At 38.7% G+C, this 18,339-nt stretch overlaps 1 long non-coding RNA gene across 2 annotated transcripts in view; it reads right to left on the bottom strand.

The window, feature by feature from the left end:
• LOC141921729 (uncharacterized) overlaps positions 1-16,983 on the bottom strand; it is a 47,246-nt gene extending 30,263 nt beyond the window's left edge. Inside the window, exon 1 of one of the 2 annotated variants that reach the window (XR_012622756.1) lies at positions 16,856-16,983. This is a non-coding gene — a long non-coding RNA (uncharacterized LOC141921729). Of the gene's footprint in view, positions 1-7,128; positions 7,265-16,855 lie in introns of those variants that run through there. The other variant, XR_012622755.1, reaches the window with a different exon arrangement.
• Positions 16,984-18,339: the final 1,356 nt, after the last annotated feature.

Genomic DNA, 18,339 nt, shown 5'->3' with positions numbered 1-18,339 from the left:
CAATTTTTATATCAGTTTCCACTCCACCTGATGGAATAAAGTTTGTCTGATGCAATTCAATTTGTTATACAATTTGAGTAGTCATTCCCCAAAACCAAAGAACAGAAGTGCTCCTTTTCAAAGTTCTGAATCCCTTTTCCCAACATTGCTTTGTCATTTTATTATTCCCCAGGCTGCATACAAGATATGTCCTTATTCTTTAACTCCTTCCAGCTTTTCAGTCTTTTTGTCCCTCTTTCACTGAAACAGAAAGGTTTGTAAAACTATCATCAGGAAACCCACACACCAACGCCTGTCTTGAATGAGCAAAGACACATGTGCTTGTACTTGCTAAGGATACTGCTATAGTCTCAGCAATATGATTCCAGAAGGGAGATTAGTAGTTTTGACAACTGTCATAGATGAAGGGCCATATTTCTGCTCAATTCATAATAGTACTTTTTGTTGTTGTTTCAGTCCCACATGTTGTTTACGCTGATCCATCTCTTCATGCAGAAAACCAAATGTCTATATTTCATCTTTGCTGAAGTCACCCCATAGCATTTTAAAGTTGAGGAAGAAATTCTGACACTGCTACTCATTCATCACTGACACTGGAAAATTGTGAGATATTATGAGAATGTCTCAAGAAAGAAAAATGTTTATATTTGACTTCTCATTTCTTGACCCTCAGAGGTTATTTGCTTCATATTTTCAACTTTTATCCACATGCTGGAAGGCTAGCAATTCACTCTAGTTAATGGAAGCTTAGATTCTCATGAACTTCCCTTATTCCAGCAGCTGGGGCACAGAAAAAAACAAATAACACAAGACTTTGTGATAAAACTGAAAAGCTTGGCAACACTTTTGCCTCCTGCTGATTAGCTCTTTACTCCATGAGTAATCTGATATAAACCAATGGAGTAAGTCACCAGTAGATAGTATTCACTCTGAGTAAAGCTGGCAGAAATATGCCCTGTTTGACACAAAACATGCTGAAAAAAAGCTCCCAGCCTGATAGTCTTGGTTATAGGATATACACTGTATACAGTGTATGCACATATATACACATACATATAACTATATACACACATATACCAACACTCTTAAAAATACTGCACCAGGTTCTGAACTAAATAGAACTACTTGGGTTATGGTTCCAGTATGAACACACCTTCTTAAATAAAACATCAGTGATCTTAAATCAAGTGAACTGTATCTGTATGAAAAGAAAGGAATTTGTTTATGGCCTCCTAAATGCCAAACTGCCACAGAAAGACCACAACTGTGTGATCAAAAGATGATACACATGAATTGACACACATATACCAGGTTGGCTAGAGGAAGCATTGCTTGCATCTTATAATTATAAAACCCTGGTTTTTAGAACATTTAGATTTTTTGGTAGTACAGATTCCTTGATATATAATAAATACATGTGGCAGCCTGTCATTTAGACAGAACACTTGAAAAACCTCTTTCTCGCTCTTCTATTTGGTCACTGATTTTGACGCTACTTGTAAGGTCTTAATTGCCTTTTAAACTTTAGTTGCCTCTGTCAAATTTACTTGAAATCAGCTAGTGTTGTAAAAAAGATTATTGTGGGGACACACGATGTGATTGCAAAATAAGAAAAAAGAAAAAGGCATTTATTCAGCTAATAGAAGTAATTCTGGCTTATTTCTGTACTCTATCACAAATCCCCATGAGAAGCACTAGCTGGCATTTGTAAATGGCAGCTGCTGCCTATGAGCCAGTACAATCAATCTTCATGCTACTGCATCTATCCACATAAGAATAATCAGTGACTGTGAATCAACAGGCTGACGCATGTACCATTTATTCCTATCCACTTAGAAGTATCAAAATAACAGCTCACCAAGGCAAGAAAGAAGGCAGTAACTTCTTATTTTCATGTCGTATCTAATATGAATACAGTAATTTAATACACGGCATTTACAAAATCTTGTCTTACACATTCATCTCACTTTATTGGTTTGATATATTCAGAGACAAACAAAACCAACCCAATAGACAATATTACATTAATGTCTTAGTCATTCTGAACTTTGATATCAACTGCAGTCTGGAAAAATGGTGATTTATAAACTGGTATTTGGTTTCAAACGTATGATCCTATTTAAAAGGATCAGATTATGAAGACCGGAGTATGAATTCCCCAGAGCATTTATATTACTGACTATAAGACAAAGTTCTGCTAAATGATATGGCATTGCCATCACTGGTAACATATTTAAGGGTAGAATTTTTACATGTACATAGATTTAGAAAAGATATCTTTCTACTGGGGATAAAAAAAAATAAATAAAGGAAAATAAATAGATGGTACAATCCTTACCAATCACAAGACAGTAGCATTTCGTCAGGAAAAATTGAGGCATTGTTCTAAAACTGGGAAGTTCCTATGTAGATTTGAAAAGCCAAATCAATCCAAACCTTTTTCTACTCAAGTACCACAGAGAACCCCTATTCAATTTTGAATCTAATGACCATGTTCTGCAGTGACATGTGCCAATGGCTCACAAATTGACTACTATTAATACTAGATAAAGTAGTATTTCCTTAATTTAAATGTCCTGAATGTATTGCATCTGAGTTCAATCAGATGCCTTGTTATGTTTATACAGTGGGGCAAAGAAGAAAGAAATGGATGGCTACTCTTTTCATTGTTAGTCATCATTTTGTGTTTAAAATCACATTTTAGTCTCAAGCCAGTCATTTTCCGCTCATGGGCTGTGGACAAAGGGATTCACAGACTACTTTGTAAAAAGTCTGCAGAAGGTAACTGCAACAAACAATGTCAATGGATCTCATGAAAATGGGTTTCCATCTCTCATGCTGAAAAGGACTGACCATGCATCTGGTAAGCATATGCTTATTTTAAGCATATAAGAAACCCACAAATTTGAATGTGGGCACTCCAAAGCTTAAATTTAAGAAAGCATATTTTGCTTGATATTTTGTTAACCTCGTCTTTTGAATGTTAAATGCCCATAGTCAAAGTAATCGTTCATGTGAATCTTCACACAACTTTGACTAGATTTGTCATTCTTCTCCAGACACTTTCTATGCATAGCATGTCAATTTGTATTGAGGCATCCAGAACTGAGCTGTGGTGCAACTGGAAATGTATCATTCATAGTTTTCTATTAAATCATTATTACAGTGAGATATTACTGCTGTAAAGTATTTCTCTAATCCTTCTCTTTGTTAGTTTATTTTGGAAAGGAGTATTCATTAAGCTGTAATACCCAAAATGATTCATATCTGTTTCCTCAGGGAACCATGTTAGATCAAAATCCATTACAATAATGAGAAGTTTATTATATTTTCTAACACATACTACTTTTCATTAGAGCTGCCAGAATGCTGATAGATGGATGAAAAAATTAATGCTTTGGGCAAATACAAGTATTTCTAGGAGTCCTCCAATCCAGAATCATTTGTTAACAAATTGCATTAAATCTCTTTTTCAAACATAATTCAAATAATCAACAGCAGCCCAACATGTTTTCTTATTGCTCTTTTAATTTAAAATTAGCTATTTACTATGAATACCAAGCATCCTATATGTTGGCAACTTCACTTGCTATTTATTTTATTTCAAAACCTCTCACAAAGGGTGCTGTCAGAAGCCTTTTGAAATTCCACGTAAATTATGTTCGAAAGATACATTTTGTTTCTTACTTTATGCACTTTTTCAGGGAATTTTTGAAAGATAGAGCAGCACAATTTGCCCTTACAGAAGCTGTGTCAGTTGGTCCTTATCGTATTATGCTTATCTTAATGTGTAATCTAGTCTTGAAGTAGATTCCATTTGAGGTCTTATCTTTCCCAACTAGAGCAGATTAAAGAGGAAAGTCTTTGTTCAGTGAAGTGCTGTGACTTACTTGCTCTCAAATCCTTGGAATTCAGAGACAGAGGCCTGCAAGACCACTGTCTAGCAAAAGGTTTTATGCACTTGCTTAACCCTGAGCACAAAAAGTCTCACTGCAGCCAGCGGCTCTCTCTCTTGCTTAAAATTACATGTGTGATCAAATACCTTCCAAGCTGTACTGAGCAAGTAAAAAACCTGAACCTTGGGTGAAAAAAACCAGCAGAATGCAACTGTCTCAGGCAATTAGCACTTTTTTGCCACTTTCAATATAGTTTTCATAAACCATACACAACGCTCAGACCATTCGGAAGCTTTCTCTTTTAAATACCCTATTTCATTAGTTCCAACTTCTTCAAACACAATTTCTGTCATACCTGAGGAACTGCCAAATGTTTCCAGAAGAATCACATGAGAACATTTCTTGGTGAGAAAAATGAAAAAAGAAAACTTGTGCCTGAATTTTCCAAAGCCTGTTAGGAGTTCTGTCTAAATTTCTGTTTTCCTCAGATGTACAGCTTTGAAAAGAACCCTACGCCTAACACCAAACTGACAGAATTAGCCTTTTCGACATTTTTCCAGTGACTAGTGGAAAATATGCCCCCTCTATTCCACCTTCTACTATATCTCTTCCTGTGAGGTTGTTTAGTTTCGCTGTGTTAGCATCCAATGCAAGTCATTTTTGCTGCGTGTAACTGGGTCTTTTAACTGTTGTAAACCCTTTGAAGTTTCCTCTTTCTGCAAAGAGGTCAACGCGGTCTTTCTTTTGCCCTTTCAAAAGGACCTTTCATTCATTCCTGTGTTTGGTCAAGTTGTTGTGGGTTCTGCTCTGGCCTGGCACCATGAGTCCCCCCCTACACAAGCAATTGCTGCTTTCGTTGCTACTGCTGTTTGTACTCCTTATTGCTTCTTTCATTTATCTTCACTGACACACCAAAGGAAAGAGGGGGCTGAAAGGGGAGAATTTGGCTGTAAGCTAAATGGATTGCATGTTATATTTCATGGAAGTCTGGCAGGAAGAGTTGAGTGATCTCAAGAGTTTCAGGAATATTTTTGTTCCTATTGTGCAAATCAATCAAAGCGCGGCTCAGCCCGGGCTGCCCGCCCCCCAACAGCCCAGAGCAGAGCTTGCTGCATTGTCAACAAAGGTTTGAATAGAACAAAAGTCTCCCAAGTGGACATTGCATTCACTTGATGGGGTCACATATTACCCAACATTTAATAAAACTCACATGAATTTGAAAAGGATTCCCAGATAGATCGATGACTGGAAAAGCAGTAAATTTAGCCAGTAGAAGGGATGCCCTAAAATCAAGGTGATACTGTTACATGTGGCAGTTACTCTTCTGTGTAGATATTAAATATCATGGGTGTCTTGGGACTATTAGAATGAATTCTTGACAAATAAACATATCTACCACTTTCCTGTGATGCTTTAACCCCCGCTCTGGATCTGTCATGGAGGAATTTGTTTGGAGTGGGTTCCTTTTTCCCAAGCCTTCATCCACAATACCAGCTGGGTGGTTGGTGTGGATCTGCTGCAGCTTTATGTGCTTCTCTGTGACAAAAACGTAAACCCAGCAGAGCTGGCAGCTTCAGAAACAGTGAGGCTCCAGCAACACCTAAGTTACTGCTTGGACAGAGATGTGCCCAGCAGATCACTCTCCCTCCCTTCATGCCAGAGCACTGTCCTAACCTTTTCTGAAAAACAGAACAACCACTGCCCTGCCTCTCTCATCCTGACTTTTTCTTTTAAGCCCAGGAGATCCCCAGGATCTCCTGAAAGTTATAGCCACTTTGCTAAGCTAGTCTTCCATCAGGCCCTGATAAAAAGGTGATTTTAGTAATCCTGTTGCTATTAAAGTAACAAACTCTTAAATTCTGACACAACATACGAGATTTTAATTTCATGCCTGAAAACAGAGTGAGAAATAATGACTCTGCATTCTTTGTGAATGCATGGCCTTAGGCTATCTAAAGAACATAAGGCCATATGATGTGTCACTGTTCAAAAATTCAAAAGGAATCCAAAGGAGTACTTTGTGCTTGTTCCTCCCACTTTATCTAGTTCACCACTAGCTTTGGCAATCCCTGTCACAAGTGAGAGCTGAGGGAATGCTGAGTCTGGAGTCATCACTCAGCTAACAAGTTAGTGCTTCTGCAAGATACATGGCAGCTCGCTGACTGCCAGCACCTTATTTTGGACACAAGTCAGACTAGAAAGAGAGAACGGATGCAAGAGCTTGCAAAAACTTGTGGCTCTGGGCAGTCCTCCATTCTGAAAAAAACCTTCATGTGCCCAGTTTGGGTTTTGAAGGGCAAAGCTTGTAATCTTATTTGACTGAACCTCTTGCATTTGGGGATCATATTAATCACCCCTCGCTGCAGCATGCCACAAAATATACCATTCATTTGGAGTGTTTGCTTTTTAGTAACTCATTTTCTCAGTACAAATATATGTCCAATTAATGCATCTATGAGAGGAGGAATATGCAGGTAGAATTTTAAATCAATATAAATATGGAATATGGGGAACATAAAGATCAGAAGAAAATCCCGGAAAAGGGACATCTAGGTACATACTTTGAATATAAGGATTATTTTCATACTGTTTTGTTCTTTGTCTTTAAAGAGCAATCATTTCTTTTTAGTAAAATATTCAAGATTAAATTTTCCAGCTGGCTGCCCGAATTCTTTCCACCAATGCCATGTTTCTGCAGCCAGAAGAGCAATAGTGCACAATATGTGCATAGGTTTACCTTTACCCATTGTTATGTGCAGTTACTCTGTAGAGTAATTTCATCTGGATGGTATAGAAAACCAAATTTTGACTTTACTGGAAAGGCTGAGATTTTCAGAAGAGTTTAGGGATTTAATCCTGATAAATATAGGTGACAGTTACTGTTTGGCTACAATAATAATATCAAAAATCTCAGCCTGAAAAGCCCATGTGACAGCTATCAGTTCAAGAATCTAGCAGAAAAATTGTATTCTTGTGGGGACTTTGCAGAGGCAGTCCGAAAACCACAGTTAAAAAACATTTTAAAACAGAACAAAATTTTACCGCCTTGGAAATTGAGAACTCAGACGCCCAGCCGGTGTATTTCATAAATACTGAACAAAACCAGGATCTTTGAAGAGCATGCACTTTTCCAATATAAAGCCCGCAACAGCACTACAGGGCTGCTCCTGTTTGAAGCCACTTGATCCATCCCAGCCATGAGCAGTAACGCGATAGAAGAAAACACTCTTACCTGGCACACTTCTGCATTCCAGCAAGGATGCTAACTGTTGAATCCACAGACACTAAACTAGAAGTTGTTACTAACAAAAAGTAAATAATCTGCCTAAAGTGCACAGCTGTTTTCAAACTCTTGGATCTATAGATGGACGAACAGGTACACGGGCTATACTTTTACTATTAACCTCAGAGTTAATTGTTCGATTCTCTGCCTGCACCATCAGTTATCAAACCAACTTTGTTGACTAGTACTGAATGAGCTGTTATGTACTGGATTTCAAAACAGAGGTATGCTGATAAGAAAAAATATGTGCCTAAAACTCATCTGCTGTTGAAAACCTTCAGAGCAAAAGGTAAATACTTTTTTTGCTGTGTCTTAAAAGAAATTTATGAAATAAACAAATAAATAATGAACAGATGATCATGAAAAAAATAATTATATTGCCATCAATGCATTTTAAAATATTTAAACCTGATTCTGATTATCTTACATGCTTTCCATTTGGCATTTACCACGCCTGACTATCTTACATGCTTTTCATTTAGCATGTAACAAACCCTCTTGAGTCTGATTAAATGTGAGCTAAAATTAAATACATCCTCTTTCCACCAAACACTATTCTGATTTGCATTGGTTTGGTCCTTGGTTAGTTTGGTAAAGGAGGTTGGAGGATAGTTTTAAATCTGTTCTGACCAGAAGCTGGCACACCCCACTGAGGGTAGGAGCGGGGTGAGGGAGCACAAGGAGGGGATGGAGACGGAGGCAGGCATGGGATGCACACCACATCCCAGAGTGCAAAACCCTGCAGGAGAAATTACCTTCCGTTTCAGTCAGGGCTCTGGCAAGCCCATGAGACTTTGTTTGATTAAATTTGCCTCTTTTCTCAATACATGCAAGTCAACCACAACTCAGTCCACTCAGTCAGATGTGCTTTAAATTTTTGGCTGGAGTCACTGATAAGCACGTTTGGGTTGTGCTGCTTAGAGAAGATTCGCCAAAAGGCTTCAGATTGATTTGGCTCTGTTTCTGCACTGAATGTGTGAACAAATGCATCCGGAAGGAATCATTTCATGTTTATGTTGAAATGTGTTTCCTCAAGTTTTCCAGTAACTCACTTTCTGCAAATATTTGAGCTGGTAAAATCTGATCACACAAACATTATGGAAAACAAACACCAAAGAGCTGTGAGCCAAATAAATTAATTTAAAATCCGGGGAGAACATTCACAGAATTCAATTGGTATCACTATCTGTAGCTCCTGAGAAAAAGAGATCTCAATTCCTCTTGCTGAATGCGTGCTATCTGGTGTAATTAACTAAGAAGCTGATGGATCAAGGATTTGAGCCCCAAGTCTGGGATATACTGTAAGGGGTGAGTAGTGAGGAATATTTCTGACTGCTTAAGCTTGGACTTAGCCTGCTGTGCAACTGTAGTCTCACAGGGCTTTTGTGTGTAGGGGCTGTGCTGAATCTAGAACTGTGCAGTTATAAAATACCATTATACAATCATTTAAATGTGGGTAATTTAAACTAGGCCTCCTGCATTTTGTGGTTCCTACACTTTTCCCTTTGTTTTTTTAAACTTTATTGATTTATTTATTTTCTATTTGAATTCTGGAATGTAATCAGCTGGAAAACCAGGCACGCAGAAAACAGCATTGTGGGGCTTCCAGCACTGCCCCAGGAAACGCTGGGGCACCTTGACTTTGCCTGGTATCAGGAGGCACTCAGCACCTAGCATGACTGGCCAATGTAAATGAATGCTGGCAGGAGACTGATACACTGGGATTAAAGGTGATATATAATTAGTCCATATGACTTTTGTTGATAATAATTACAGGTAACTGGCTGCATTCTGCGAATCCAAATGACTGTCACTGTGCACTGAGGGCATATGTTATCTGCAAAGGTTTCATATTTCATTTCAAACAAGGAGTTATCCATTAATAAAACAGAAAGCGATTACATTAATGTGCTCTCTGCCAAGACTGCCTAGCAAAACACGTGCAGAGCTTTTTTGCCAGTGCTTCCCCACTGAGCGGCACTGCCCCTGCGCCTCCCCTCTGCAGCACAGCCAGGCACGGGAGGGCTCCCAGGGAATGATAGAAACGCCTGAGTAATTCACTGCAGGGAAATGCAACAAGTAAATACTTGAACTGTGCTGTCCAGTGAAAAGGAAACAAGACCATCTTGCGGTGGGAGAAGGGGCATGAAAAGATGTTAATCGCATGAGCAGTAATCTCTTTGGCTGTTCAGTGTGCCACACTTGGGCTTTGTTTGCCTTGACTTATCTGGCTTACTTATCCCAATCTGTGTGATCATGGAGGTGGTGGAGGGCCTCTTTAAGTGTGCACGAGATCAGCTACTGGAGAAGGGCAATGAAACGTTAAGGAGGAAAGGTGGTATCATAAAAAAAAAAAGCAAGCTTCAAGGCCACCTATCTAGACAAAAGGGCTCAGACAGGCAATAAAAGCAGAAAATCATTGAGACAGCAATGAATTATGAAGGCTATTAAAACCCACAACTGAATTTACAGAATCAACTTCCCCTGATGTATTATAAAAATGCTTTTCCCCAGGAACTGGAGATACCAAAATTTGTATTGCAGATTAATTACAGCTTTATTTAGCAGAACCAGGGAGGGGGAGTTCAGCTCAGTCAAAATAATGTGGATATTAATAGTGTTAAACTTTCCGAATCTCAAAAACTGACAGGAAATCATTAACATTACATTTAACAATTTCAGGTACTTCTGGTTTTGAACTCCAATTTTATTATTTATGGAATCTTGATTGCAGAAAAAACATACCCAGCACTTGTATTTAGATTCTGTTTACAAAGGAGTTCTGTGTTCTCCCTGGAACTTGCATAAGAACAGAAAAGTAGATTATGTGGTTTCTTAATAGTTCTTCACAAAGAGTCTTCTGTTTCTGACAAATGGTTTATGCAAATGTATTCTCTGTACCGCTTCAAGCAGTACTCATGGAAAAATGACATTTTGCAATAGGGAACAATGAATATTCAATGTGCCATTTCTTAGGTGAGCTAACGGACAGCTTGTATTCCACAGCCGCTGCCATTCTCTAATTTTGAAATTTTGACAGAGGGCAGGGAAGTATCAGCTGGTACTGGGAACTGAAAAGCCCTGGCTTTCAGCACTTCCAACAGTATTCCAAGAAAGGCAATTTGGGACTTTAAATTGCAGACTAGAAGAAAATTTTTGGTTTCTGCAATCTCAACTAAAGGGCTGTTTTACAAAGGGCAGTACGGATAAAAAAAAACTAGCTGCATCCTTGAAGTCATAGCTACTGCTGGACCATGGAAGGGCAAGAGGGTGAAGGCTTCACAAAAGCCTCCCACAGATATTAATCCCTGGCATGAATGGCATAAAAAAGAGGCAATTTGGAATGTACAGGCTGTATCTTACAAGCCTTATTCATACAAGCAGGCACGCTGAAGTCAATGGCTTTGTTTGTATTGGGCTGGGACTTGCCTGAGAGCAAAGGCTGCATGAGGAGCCCTCATTTTGCAGTCTAGTTCAGAAAGGATGGGTTGGCAGTGGGAATTTGACCTTTTCATGACAAAACCGACTTAAGCCATCCGTTCACATACAACTGCTATGTATAAAAGACAGTGTTAATTTGATAGAGAGCAAGTAACCAAAAGGAGTAAGAAAGGCAAGTTAAAGTAGCTATAATGTAAATGTCTTAAGCCTCCTTTGCCTCTCTTGCACCTCATGTGACAGCAATAAGCTTTTTGAGTTGAGTCCCATGAGTGAACATAACAGTTTAGGGAAAATAGGAAGGCTTCATTCTCTCCTTCTCTCTTCTGCACTCCTGCAGTTTTTCGCAAACGTTTTTCTGGTTTGGAGATAGGATGCGAGTTGTTCGCACAAGTTATTGTTCCCAAGAGTAAGGGAATCTCAGGTTGTCCAATTCCTTAGCCATTTGTATTTTGTTCTTAGTAGTCTTCTATGGTTACCAGAAAGCTGCATAACTGTATCTTTGAAACTTAGACATTTGGAGATAAAGAATCGTTCATAAAATCTTCATGCAGATTGAAAAGAAGATCAGATCTCTTACATTCATTTACAGCAAAGGTATTCATTGTATGAAGCAGAGTAATTAATACCTTTGATCAACGGGCTTTTCAAGTTTATCACATTAAGTGCAACTGGAGATTGGAAAACAATTTCATGCATATAAATGTCTTCTAGTAAGTACAGTTGATTAACAGGTGACCTCAAAAGAGAGATTTTGGACATGCTTTAAGACCTGCATTCCAAACAGTGAATTTAACAGTAATGCTGTAAAAAAATAGACACATTATATATTTCATTTCCACACAGTCGTCTGAAGTTAATAGATCAAATTCAGTGTTCAGTTACCTCACCATAATTCCTGAATTAGTTCAACCTATAATCCATTCATTCAACAAGGTAATTGTGTCTCAGAACTCAGCAACTAAGATTGCAGATCCTGCACTACAGGATCAGATAGTACTGAATCTGCCTCAGTTGTTTTTGCAAACTATGTCCAGAAAAATCAGAAACTTATTGCTTAGGCCAGATCTATATAATAGTAATATATGTCAAAAAGATTGCAGTATTGCACTTTTTTTTTTTTAGTTCCATCAGCAGAGGTGCTTTAAGAAACTTTCCTAACTAACTGTTGAAGAGGTAATAAAAAATTCCAGAGGTAATAAAAAATTCCAATCTACACGTAGCAATATCACCCACTGCTAGAGGTTTAAATTAATCTTCAAGGATGGTAAAAAGCCCTACCTTCTTTGTGGACGTTGAGGGTTTGCTAAGTATATGTTTTTAATGGCCTTATGTGGACTGACTGTGCTAATATCAAGATTCTAAGCGGAGCATTGTTTCCAACTTCCCTTGGACTGCATTTCTGGCTGATGAACAAACAAATATTGAAAGTAATTCACAGAGGAAAAAAATTACTGAAAACACCAAAGCCGTGTTCCATTTGTAGATTTAATTAAGATATCATGTCAATAGAAAAGCACTCAGTCACAGAATAACGATTTCCTGCTGCTGTATATGCATTGAGCCAAAGCTGAGGAGTTTATTTTCAAAGTAGGAGATGCTAGTCCTGCCACAGCTGCCAAGACAAGTGATATGACACTCTTGTAGATAATGTCTGGAGTTGGTTTAATAATTTAACCTCATGGAAATCCTGAACTGCTGCTTGACAGAGGAGGAGAGTGTCAGAAAAAAGGTCAGGTCTGTACTTACTCTTCCCTGGGGTCAGTTGCTGGCCACTGTCAGACATTGCAGTCGGGGTGATTGGCTTTTTGGTCAGACCCATCAGGGTCATTTTGGAGCAGATGAAAGTCGCCTGGGTGACAGACTCTCCATGTCACTACAGCTTTGGATATCTAACTTCATGTGATAGTTTGAAAGCCAACAGGACCTTCTGAAATCTAATTGCTGCTTAGTGTGGGGGAAGGTATTGGAGTTTGTTTCCTCTGCCCAGTTTGCTTACATGGCACCATTCAGGAAAAGTCCAACTTATCCCTAAACTAATTCGCGTGGTGAAGGTTGAGAGTTTTCACAGTGTAAACCCATGACCAACAAGCTGCACTGCTCGCTATGGGTCACAGATGGGAAAGAGAAGGAACTTAGAGAGGACAGAGTATGTGGAGCACTCCAAGAGCTCCCCAGGGGGCTATGGTCCTCTCAGACCTGTACAGTGCCTAAACAGGTAAGGAAAGCCTTCTGCAACATGTACCTAGGGCCAGAGTGAAAGAGAGATTTGGGATGCCAAATCCAGTCCCAATCACTCTTTCCTTCACTGGTGCATTCAGATCAGGCTATGCACAGCAGAGGCTTTAGACCAGCTAACGCATTTTTAGCAAGTAAAAGGCCAGCTAGGTTGTTTTCAGCAAATAAAAGTAAGTTGTTATTCTGATTTGCAATTTCCAGGGACTATTCCCTTCTGATGAATAAATCAGTAGGTATGGATGCATCTTAAAAAGTAAATGAAAGTCCTCAGTTTGCCCAAATTATTGCATGTCAAGTTGTAGCTAAAAAGGCAGTATTCTCATCTCTCCATCAGGCTACTTCATTTGTTATAAATAAAAACTTGAGTCAGACAAAGCCAGAAAACACTGTCCCCCAATATCTTTCCCCAGACAGGCACAGATAGGTGCTATTATGATTTCAAATCACATTTCTGACACTGAGCCTAACGTGAATGGCTTAAAACTTGACCAGAATCAATACCGAGACTGTAACAGAAATTGGAGTGTAAACTTGGGCTCCTATTATTGTAACCTCAAAGTTACTCTCAAATTCCTTCTTGGAAGTCATGCTTGTCCTACTTAGAAAGATACTAAAATACTTCTTATATAACTGCTCAGGAAAAGCTGTACATGGGGAATAAACTCCTGAGCTGGCATTAATTTCATTTTACTCTAGTGTTCTGCAATATGACATATTTTACATCAGCTCCACTGCGTAAGGTTCTTCTATCTATCAACTTAAAGAGAAAAGTTTGACATTAAATTTATTTCTTGGATAATATACTGGATGCTTCTGAAGTCTACAATGAAGCATGAAGTGATAGTGTCTGTTGAAGCCATCAGTTCTTATTGACAAGTCTGGTTAAATTATCAGGTTGTATGTAATTTTATTTGAGTGTAGGAAAATGAAGGTTATAGCCAAGAGCTTGGTGGGGTTTTCTTTCCTGAGATGATGATTTATTCATTTTGGCTTCAATAGCTACGGTGTCAGGCGTATTTTATATTTTTCCAACTTTGACACTTCAAACATTTGATTTCCCTTTGCAACTTCCAACCTAAAACATGTTTCCCATTATAGATATTCAAGTGACTGCCTTGCACACACTGACTCATGAAGCTGGTTTTTATTTTCACAAAATATATAACCCTATTTGAATAAAATACAGATGGTGTCCAATACATGAAACACAGCAAATTTGCCATTCCCTCCTTCATCCCCTCTGTGTTCCGTTCCCCAGATTTTCTGTGGCTGTATGAAATCTTATCAGCCTCAACAGCTCCGAGGGGATATGGCAACAGAAATTTGATGCCATTCATATATGGTTTGCTACAATAAATTATGTGCAGTTTTTTAATTATTAGTATTTTTCTGTAGGATTCTGCATCTCGAGCTCCGCTTTAAAGTAAGCTGCATGCCCCTTGGAAGGCACTGAACAGCCAGCTTCACATGGTCCTGTGGTAGAGTTTGAATTAAGGGCAATCAACATGGAATATGGCACCAAATAACTTTCCAGGTGACAGCTGGAGCAGATTCAGTGGCCTCTTACATTGCCAAACAATTCAGAAGGAAAAAAAAAGGCAATATTAGTATAGTAAATTAACTGAATACATTAGTAAAAACTGCTGAAATTAGTTGAAGCAGAATTGTTCTGGGTTTGCTATGAAAACATAAGTATACACCATAGTATACACATGCATAAAGTTTACTTAGAATGCACAAGATGTAGGTTTTTGAATAAGATTCTATCAGCATCACTAGATGGCATTGGAGGGTGCTTTATCTCATCATAGGAAAAAGGTAGCTTTTGCCAGCAGTCCATAGTAATTTTTATTAGGAACACTAGTAGTTAAGGAATTTATTCCAAGCAAGCTGAAGGCATCTTCTATGTAACTTTGGTGAGGGAATTGCAACACGAAGCAAGAACCAAGTCCGGCTGAGCAGTCACCGTATTGCTGCAGTTTTCTTCTGTCACACACAAGGGGTCTACCATCTCTGAGCTAGAACTGGAAGACTGAGATTTGGGCAGAAATAAATTGCAAAGTGTACCATAGAAACTGAGAACTGATATTGCATGGGCTGGTGACTTCAAAGAGGTAAGAGTTAATCTGTTCCTGAGATTTAGAGTGGAATTTTTGGTACTGCATATTTGGTTTTCCCCCACAGCAAATTATACAAATATTATTATATAAATGGTATCTCTGGTTTTCTTACACCTTTTTTACTATATAGTTCTCATGTCTCTTTTCTATTACTTTTAGAATGAGATATGTTTGACATCCTGTGATATTTTTGATTAGCATCAACATCCACTTTGGAATTACTGCTAATTTCAGTCACCTACTATTGTCCATTGGTTGTTACTGCAAAGAAGCCATGCAGAATCAGTTGCACTACAGCTACAGTGGTTTCTGAATTGCAAGATTATTATTACACTTATAGAGTTCTCTTTTATTCATACTCTTTAGTAGTTGGTAAAAAGAAGCAAAGAGGAGTTTGTTCCCATATGAACACATGATTCTAGCTCAGTCTTTAAGAAACGGGACTGTATATCAGAATAATTAAAGGTCATGGAACATGTATTGCAATATAAGGCAGCAAAATGGTGATTTCTTTTCACATCTGACACATTGACCCACAATCTAAGTCATTAAACATTTCAATTCTCTGGGTAGACTGTGCAGAGTCTGTTTTCAAATTCATTGCCTATACAACAAAATGAGCATTATTTTTTGCCTCTGTAATATTCTCTCTGCTTAAGAGCTGGTTTTTATCAAAATTCTAAAATGAAGCAGAAATCAGAGCTGTATACAGATGAAAACCTGACATTTAATTGAAGTGTTTCCATTCCTCAAACAGGCTCTAGGTTTGTTACTCTTGGGAACTAAAGGACAGGACAGTAAAACATGTAGAAATAGTAGCATTCATGTTGATTAACAGCTTGCGTCCAAGAATGAGGTAATACCTGCTAGTAAGTCATATAAGGTTTTTAATAGGTCATGAACTCGTACAAATCCAAGGTCTTGTATAAAACATTAAGTGCACCCACTTCTAAAAGTGCCGCTGTGCCCCTGGTCATCTATTTGTCAGACTGGCTGCTCCACATTCCTTCCAGTGTATTTATAGAAAGCTGCAGTTCGTAAATGCCAATTTGTACCATTATCTTCATACATGCCAGGTACTTGTAATATTGAAAACTGGAAATTGTTCTTAGGGCATACTTGAAGTCGGCAGGAGGATGATAAATAAGAATGGCATTATACCTGTTAAACAGTGAGTGTAAATGTGTAGAAATCTTATTCCTTTCCTAAGGTTATTTATTCAAGAGTATGTCTTTAATTTGCTGTGTCTTGCTAAAGCTTCCACCTTAAAGTAAGGTAACTCTTCATGTTGTCATTGCTTAACTGTCACAGGAACCTACACAGGTGCTCACATATGTGTGTATATATGGGAAAATCAGTGTATTTTTCCTCACTTATATAGTTCAAACATTTAGGTCCAAGAAGAAGGTTTTACTAAGTTCCCACTCCACCAATGATACTTTAAAATCTAACAGTCTGATTCTGTTTTGTGTAAACATTAATCAAGGATTAACTGAATTACACTGGTAAAATCAAACTAAGATCTGCCTTTATCATTTCAAGTAGCCAAGTTTAGTCTTCCTTCTCAGCTTCACAGTCATTTGCTGAAAAACTGTGGTTAGCAGCAATTTTTTGTTTAAAAACCACAATTTCTAATAAATGTGTTGTTTGCCCTCTGGCTTGACATCAGACAGTTCCATAATGAGGGCGGCTCCTACTGAATTATATTTCCCCTCTGTTTGCATGGGGAAGTGGGGCACCTATTACACAATTTACAAAGGCTATTGTTGATTGCATGCAACTACAAAGGGAAGAGCTACAACATTTTGTTTCCTTCACATTTTTAAAATGCAGCTTTTAAAAGCATACATGTCAACTTGAAGAAAATCACTTGTACTTACTTGCAAGCAACTTACTCGTTAGAATTAAAATGCCCAGGTCCATGTCTGCGCTGAAGGAAGGATATGGACTCTATGTGCCCTCGGAGCTCTCAGAGGCAGTCAGCCCGAGTCAGCCTGGTGTGTCTCGCTCCTGCTTAAAACTCAGAGAGAGAAAAAAAAAATGTTTTCTTAAGAAAAAAAAGGATCAAATGATCACATCTCAAAAATCATTAAGAAGGGTATGATTATAAAGTCTTTATATACTGCCTGCTTTTCACACATCTTCCTCTTCTTTGAGCCCCATTTTCTTCTTTCTGCAGTTGATTGATGAAAACTTCAGTCGAGCCTTCTCGACCCAAATCTGTCTGACTTCTTTCAACAGTGTTTCACATTTTGACCAAAAGGTTAGGGATATGTTTCCCTGGAAAAAATTGTGAATAGTCTTGCCACTCCATTTTTCCTTTTTTTTTTTCCCCAATAGTAGGTTTTAGCCAGTCTTCAAAGAATTTAGTGCTAAAGAATACAAGATAAGGCTCTCCCTACTAAAGTCTGAACATCCCTGGATTCATATATTTCTTCCTGACAGGCAACATAACATGATCTCTGGATGTTCACTATCACCTTCCATATGCTTTGAATTACAAGTCCTCTAAATCATTTTCTTAATCTAAATTATTATCAACAAGAGTGTCTTTTTTCTCTAAATAGTGCATGAAGGCATGAGGCCTTATAAGCAGTAACAGAGTCAGCACCAGTAGAAGTGGAATAACAGTATCTATTTTGTCTCCCTTCGATTCTCCTAGTAACACATGCCTCCTGCATGTCCCGGGGTGTCTGTTAGAGCAGGCTGTGGGAGAGCAGCCCTGAAGGGCAGTCCCGTGGGGAGATGCTGGGGCTCTGCTCTCCATAACCATTGCAGAGAGAGCCCATGTGGGTAGCTATGTTTTCCAGGATGTTTGTCTGTGACTGACTGATTAGTCTCTGAGCCTACTCAGAGCTCACCTGGTATGAACAGAAGGCTGCATTGATGACTTATGAGCTGTGGTACAAGTTGATAAGGTGACTTTCAGAGGCAGGGACAAGGTCTTCACTGTGCACCTACCACGTGACCAGGACAGTGGTCCCCAACAGTTACACCACTGGCAATAGGAAGACCTGCCTCCACTCCGAGCTGCTGTCCTCCCTGCACCCCACTCTGCCATCCTTCTCACAGATCTTACAGGAAACTTGGTTGTCATGGCTGGTAGAAGTACTAAGCAAAATACCTCAGTGAAGCAGGGAGAGGCAGGGCAAAGCACATTAGGAATAGTTGTACTTACACTAAACTCCTTTATCTCATGTTGAAAGAAAATCTCTCTCAGATTCTTCACCAGTGTCTCACTGCCCATCCAACCCCCTTCACTCTCTATACAAACTTACCAGAGCTCCTCAGCTGGCAACAGGGCCCACTTGTTTTCAGGCTTTCTCTCAGAGTGATGAATGCCCATGGTGGTGTTACTAATTTC

This window comes from Strix aluco, chromosome 3 (assembly GCF_031877795.1).
Source record: "Strix aluco isolate bStrAlu1 chromosome 3, bStrAlu1.hap1, whole genome shotgun sequence".
Lineage (NCBI taxonomy): Eukaryota > Metazoa > Chordata > Aves > Strigiformes > Strigidae > Strix > Strix aluco.
Note: the sequence above shows the minus strand (reverse complement) of the source record. Positions and strands in the feature narration are given on the sequence as shown.